Consider the following 5,777-nt stretch of genomic DNA (forward strand, 5'->3'; position numbering starts at 1 on the left):
GAAGCACATTGCTCCTTGATCTGAATGGTAAGAAGTGTGCTTTGCTCTTCAGAAAACAAGAATATTACATAATCCGACCTGTGCTGAATAGTTTCAACGTGCACCTATATATTCTTAGCAACAAAGTATCTGCGAAACAATTGCTTTTATTTAGCTCAAATTGAAGTATGTATGTATTTCCTCCCATGAGTTCCTTGTCGTCCTATTGTCATGACCATTTGATGAAGCTTCAGGTATTACAAACAAACGGGACCAAGCTGTATCCACTAAAGAGATTTCAGCTAGACATTTTGGATGTTTATTAGCACAAAATTTTTAACATTGAACTGAGGTTTAGGATGTCATATAAATTAATCCACTAAAGCAACCAATCGATGGAGAGAGAATGTTTGTAAAGATTTAATGTTTATAAAGATTTATAATCTGAATCAACACTGACGTGCTTTTTAAATGGTATCAAGTTCATTCTTTTTTTAGCAAAGATGTCTCTATTAAACGGTAAGAAAAATATCCATGAAGACATACGAATACAGACACCTCCGTAGAGGATACAGAGGATACAGAAGCCGCACTCCATCTACCCACGAAGGTGCAAGCACCCAACCCAAGCCGAAGAAGCTTCCCTCGCACCAAGGCTTCAAATGGATCCGATATCTGATAGTCGATGTAGCTCGCAGTCGGGGACGAACCCCGCGCTTCTCCGGCGCCGGAGCCGGCCAGGCAGCTCCCGCCCACCTTTCTTCCTCTTCCCATGCATCCAATCCTCCCCATCCCCTATGGTGGGGGTGTGCAGACCTCACGAGTTCGTCGCCGGAGCCGACGATACCACCTTCGCCGTTGCCAGATCTGACCACCGCCAACCAAGAAGCCATCGCCATCACCAGCGCAGCGACCAGAAGCGGCCACCACCCCGGCGAAAAACAGCCGATGCCACCACCGACGAGCAGCAGCAGCCCAGCAGCAAGTCCGCATCGGCCCGCCAAGGAGAGACCTAAGCAAACCGATAGGACAAGGGAATCCACCGCCGGCGAAACGAATCCCAGCGAGGAAGACAAGCCCCCAAGGGCATACGACGCCACACTCTACACTATTACTATATAACTTTGTTGGGGCAGCAATAGCTAGAGGATGAGATGCTATAGACAACAATCAGAAAGAGAATTTACCTGCTTGGCTGCTCGTTGAAGATCCATCATTCAAAGAGCATTGGTGAAATAGGCTTCACAAATCTCACCTATGGAAAGAAATTATCCCCATTGCTGCAATTTGGATAGTTTCACAAATGAAAAAATAAGAAGTGAATGACTCAATCCCTGATCGTAAATGGTCTAAAAAAACGTTGATCATGAGTCAGTTAATATTTGCTAACCTCTGTAGTTGGCACATAGAAAAGGTTGGTTGTAATAAATAATGGAACAAAAATGCAACCGGTAGCATTTTCAATAGACATATGATTATCCAATCTTTTAGGAAGGAAAACATTGTGTTCTGTCACATAGCAGTTGACAAATTCATTGGTAGCTTCCAAACATGATTACCTAGTCTATTAGAAAGAAGAGAATACCCACAATATTGTACAGGCCCTGGAAAGCAAAATTATAACACCTATTCTCCACTAACACTTCAGACCTATTAGATAAATATAAGTTGCACTCAATATCTAGCAGAAGTGATAGGCTATGTTATGTGTGACATTCAGACAAGAAATGCACCAAAGAATCAGCACAAGAAGATCATAATCCGCATTGTAGTTTTGGCAAACAATGACATTTTCCTTCCTGATTCACGAGCAAAAGAGCAATTTGGAAGCTTCATGTAGAGAGCAACTATGCAAAGCATATCAAGGAGACACATTTCAGGTTCAGGATCTATCTATCCTGCAAAAGAGAAGTGGAAATAAAACATGACTGAAGTTCTAATTTCTTCCATACTGAAATAGCATAGTTACCATAGCAGCAAAGACCATACTATTGCAACCCCAGTTGCAGGGGTATATTCCCCGGACGCTGTTGAAAGAGTTGGCTTGTTAAACTAGATTGCCAAAAAAAAATCCAGTAGTCAAATAAGGTAGTAAAAAGCATTTACTACAACGAAGATTACAATGAATTCAAAATACCTTGTCTATCTCAATGTTGAATATCTGGTTCAGTCCAACAATATACATGTTCATGAAAAGAGCTGCTACCACTGCCTACATAATAAGAGTACAGATGCAGCAAAATGAAACCATACTTTTTTTTTGTTTCTACAAGGATAGCGATGCTCAAAGTTTTACTACCCTCCAGCAAACTATTGAGGAACAAAGGAGATATATCAGAAAAGCTATGGACAGCTAAAAGGGAAATTGAGACTATGCTTAGTGCCTGCTTAAACCAGAAAATATCATGGATCAATCATCAATGAAGTAAAAAGGGAAAACAATACAAGGAAATGCTAGATTCATCAGAAGATGTTGCACACCGGAGATTCATCTAAATGCGTCAAAACGGAAACATGACTTAACTGTTCCGATGACAGTATGTGGCCACCGGCCGGGAAAATTTGTAAAAACACATCTAATATAAAACTCTCCCTCCAGATGCTTGAAGAATCATGTGCTTCAGTTAGCGTCATTCTCAATCTGAATTAGGAATTCAGATTTCAATTGCCTGGTAGGATCATTCTCAGTGGCTGGAATAAATAAATTGACAAATCTGTAAGACCTAAACCCTAAACAGAAACTGACCGTGGTCAGGAGAAGGAGCAGCCTAGATCACGCCATGGCCAGGCACGCCATGCCCACGGCCAGCTGCGGGGTAGGGCGAGCCCACGGCCGGCGGCGGGGTAGGGCGAGCTCGCAGCCAGCAAGCCCGGGAGGGATTGGCGGGCTCGGCTGCTTGGCACGGCGCTGAACGCTCGCAGCCCCGACGAGCGCGCCGCGGCGGCAGGTCAGCCATGCTGGCGCGGCCGCGTTTCGGCGCCGGCGATGCGCGAAACGAAGGGGAAATAGGCCGGACGGGTCGAAGGCCGTGTGCCTTCGAGGGCGGCCACAGGCAGGGCGGCGAGGGAGGCAAGCAGGAGCAGGGAGGTGGAGGCGAGGCAGCGATTGCCGCTGGTCCTGCACGCAGCCGCAGACGCGCAGCCTCGCTGGCCGCGCCCGTGCCTACCGGCTTCCTGCTCGTGCGCCGCCCGTGCCTGCTCGTGCACGCCCGAGCCGCTGCCGCGACCATAGCCCCCCGCGTCGAGCGCAGCCGCGCTGACCTACCTCCAGCCGTGTCGTGTCCCGGGCCTTAGCCTCGCGCCGAGCGCCGTGCTTCGCGCTACTCGCCTCCCGCGTGTTCGCACGCCCGCCCAGCTCTAGCCGCGCCCGCGCTCACGCCTCCGCCTGCCGCCGCTCGATCCGCGCCTCCACCCCGGCCGCGGGGAGGGCTGGAAGAGCGGCAGCTGGCCGGATCTGGCCGGGGAGGATGCGCCGCCGGCGGAGTGGAGGCGAGCTCGGGCTAAAGCCATTGATTTACCATCCGGCGCCGAGTTTGGTTGCAGCGTCGGCGGCGGGGAGGGGGGGAGGAGGAGGAGGAGCCGGGGACGGGGATGGCGGGGAGGAGGAGAGGTGGGTCGGTGGCGGGGAGGAGAGCAGGGGAGGACGGGACAACAGTGGGAAGGAGGAGGAGGCGGGGTTCGGCCGGCGGCGGAAGGGAGGAGAGCCGTGGGATGTGCATTGTGCGGTGCAAAATTTTTTGGCCGACGTGGACGAATGGGAGGCCGAGGAAGCGTGGGTCTTTAACATATAGAAATATTTGCGTGGAATGCAGTTGGGCAGCTGAAGAAATTGGGAAACCATCTTACTTTTTCTCTTTTGATACATCTCGCCGTGAAAAAAATGAAAATCAGCAAAATGCCAACGCAAAAGGTTGCATTGCGGGCTTTCTGTCTAAATATAGCCCGTGTGTTCAGTGACACATTCAAACGCAGGTCCTGAATTCCCTAGTTAGTAGATTTACCAACCCCACCCCAGATTCAAAATATTGAGATACAGCACGGCACTTGACACTGAAGCTTGACACCATTGATTGTCCTCTGTTTCTTCAACGCTAGCTCGATAATGTAAACAACCAATCGGAACTTCATCCTCAGCCCTCAGATCCTATAAAAAACCAATGTGCAGTGCAGAGGGCAGAGGCTATCTTCTGCCGTCGCCTCTGCCAGTGCCTTGCCGAAACCGAACGGGTGCTTCCGAACCCTGACTCACATCACATGAAGATCCCAGCGATACCCATTCGTGCAAGTATAAACAGAGGAGCATCCGTGATCTTCTCAAACTGCCCAAGATATAGCTGGCATCAGCGGGCGGCTACGCGCTGTTCAGGACAAGCATACCTGTCGCTTTGGTCCACTCAGTCATCTGCTTACTCCTAGCAGTCATCGCACGTAAGCGCCCACGAAAATTCCCCAAGCAGCAGCCGTTACCTTTTTCGCGGCGTGTACCAGGTTGCCCGGCTGCTCAAGCACCTGGTTTTGACTGTGGCATCACGGCCGGCCCCATGGAGAAAGAGACCCTGCGGCATCCAGCTTTGGCACGTCTCAGCTCTGAATTAGGACTGAAGTCCCGGAACAGAAATGGGGCACAGAGGCGAAGCAACCAGAATTTGTTTTCTTGCCTATCGCTGTCATGTTGCTTGCGATCCCTGCTTTCCGCACAAACTGATCGATTACATTTATCGCGATTGATCAACGATGGACCCGCTCCTGATCTTCATGAACATAAACATTGCTTGGGAGTAGTAAACAATGTTGCTCTCGCGATCAAGGAAGGATTTGTATAATCCTGGAGCAGTGTCGTCCTCACTCTAACCAAGAAAGATGATGGGAATGTGGGAGGAAGAAGCAGTGGCCTCCAGTCCAGTGCCTTGCTGAGCAATGCAAATTGAATCTTCAGAGAAGGTCCCGCGGCAGCCTGACAGCTTAAATCATCCGCTGATTAATCTAAAGATACAGCTGCGCGGACCCACAAAATGATACGGAAATGTGATAATTTGCCGTTGGCGATACCTCTGCTGAGATCAAAACCTATGATCACATCTCCCAGGGAGGCATTTGGCATCAGCTGCGGTCCATGCACAGTGATGCTTTCTGCATGCCGCTCGTCCGTTTTTCACCATGAAAAAACCCTATGCCATCTTACAGACTGCGTGCTAACACTAATTTCTTTCGAAAAACCGTAGCCGTAGCAGCATGTTAGGCATGGCAGCTTAACTGGGCCTTCTTCGCATCATGTGTGGCCACATGCCGCTCCCATATTTTTTCCCGCTAACACTAACTGGGGTGTTCCCGAAAACTGTAGTTACAAAACTATTGCAAAAACCCTAAGGTAATTCACGAGACAAATTTAATAAAAATAATTAATTTATGATTAGCAGATGTTTAGTGTAACATCAGTATCGCAAACCAAGTATTAATTAGGATATTAGATTTGTCTCGCGAATTATCAACAATATGTGCAAAGTTTTATAATTAAACTTTATTTAATACTCCTAAATAATAAAATTTAATGAGAGGACTAATTTTTTTTTTTTTGAAGAATTGACTAAAGTTTAGCCATGTGAAAAAAAAAACAGGCCCGCGTGAGGCCTGAGTTGTCGCGGCGATACTGTTCCATTGCTTTCTGCACTGCATGTGCACTGCAGTGAAATCGACAATACGCCCCCAAAGGCTGCGCTGGTGATGGCTTATACGGGGGCTCCAAAGAATTCACTTTCGACTAAGTCTTCAGGTACATCTCTCCATTCACAAAGGAAACT

At 48.3% G+C, this 5,777-nt stretch overlaps 1 long non-coding RNA gene across 9 annotated transcripts; it reads right to left on the minus strand.

Annotated features, from left to right (window-relative positions):
- Positions 1-415: 415 nt before the first annotated feature.
- LOC120680511 lies at positions 416-3,698 on the minus strand. 9 transcript variants are annotated; one of them, XR_005677705.1, is made up of 4 exons: positions 2,726-3,698; positions 2,504-2,620; positions 2,117-2,191; positions 416-2,031 (listed from the first exon to the last, which is right to left on the minus strand). It is a non-coding gene; the product is annotated as an uncharacterized LOC120680511 (long non-coding RNA). The 9 variants fall into 9 exon arrangements; XR_005677700.1 differs by having other exon boundaries at positions 2,504-2,648; positions 2,726-3,695; XR_005677709.1 differs by having other exon boundaries at positions 416-1,877; positions 1,969-2,031; positions 2,117-2,648; positions 2,726-3,643.
- Between the last annotated feature and the right edge of the window lie 2,079 nt (positions 3,699-5,777).

This window comes from Panicum virgatum, chromosome 2K (assembly GCF_016808335.1).
Source record: "Panicum virgatum strain AP13 chromosome 2K, P.virgatum_v5, whole genome shotgun sequence".
Classification (NCBI taxonomy): domain Eukaryota; kingdom Viridiplantae; phylum Streptophyta; class Magnoliopsida; order Poales; family Poaceae; genus Panicum; species Panicum virgatum.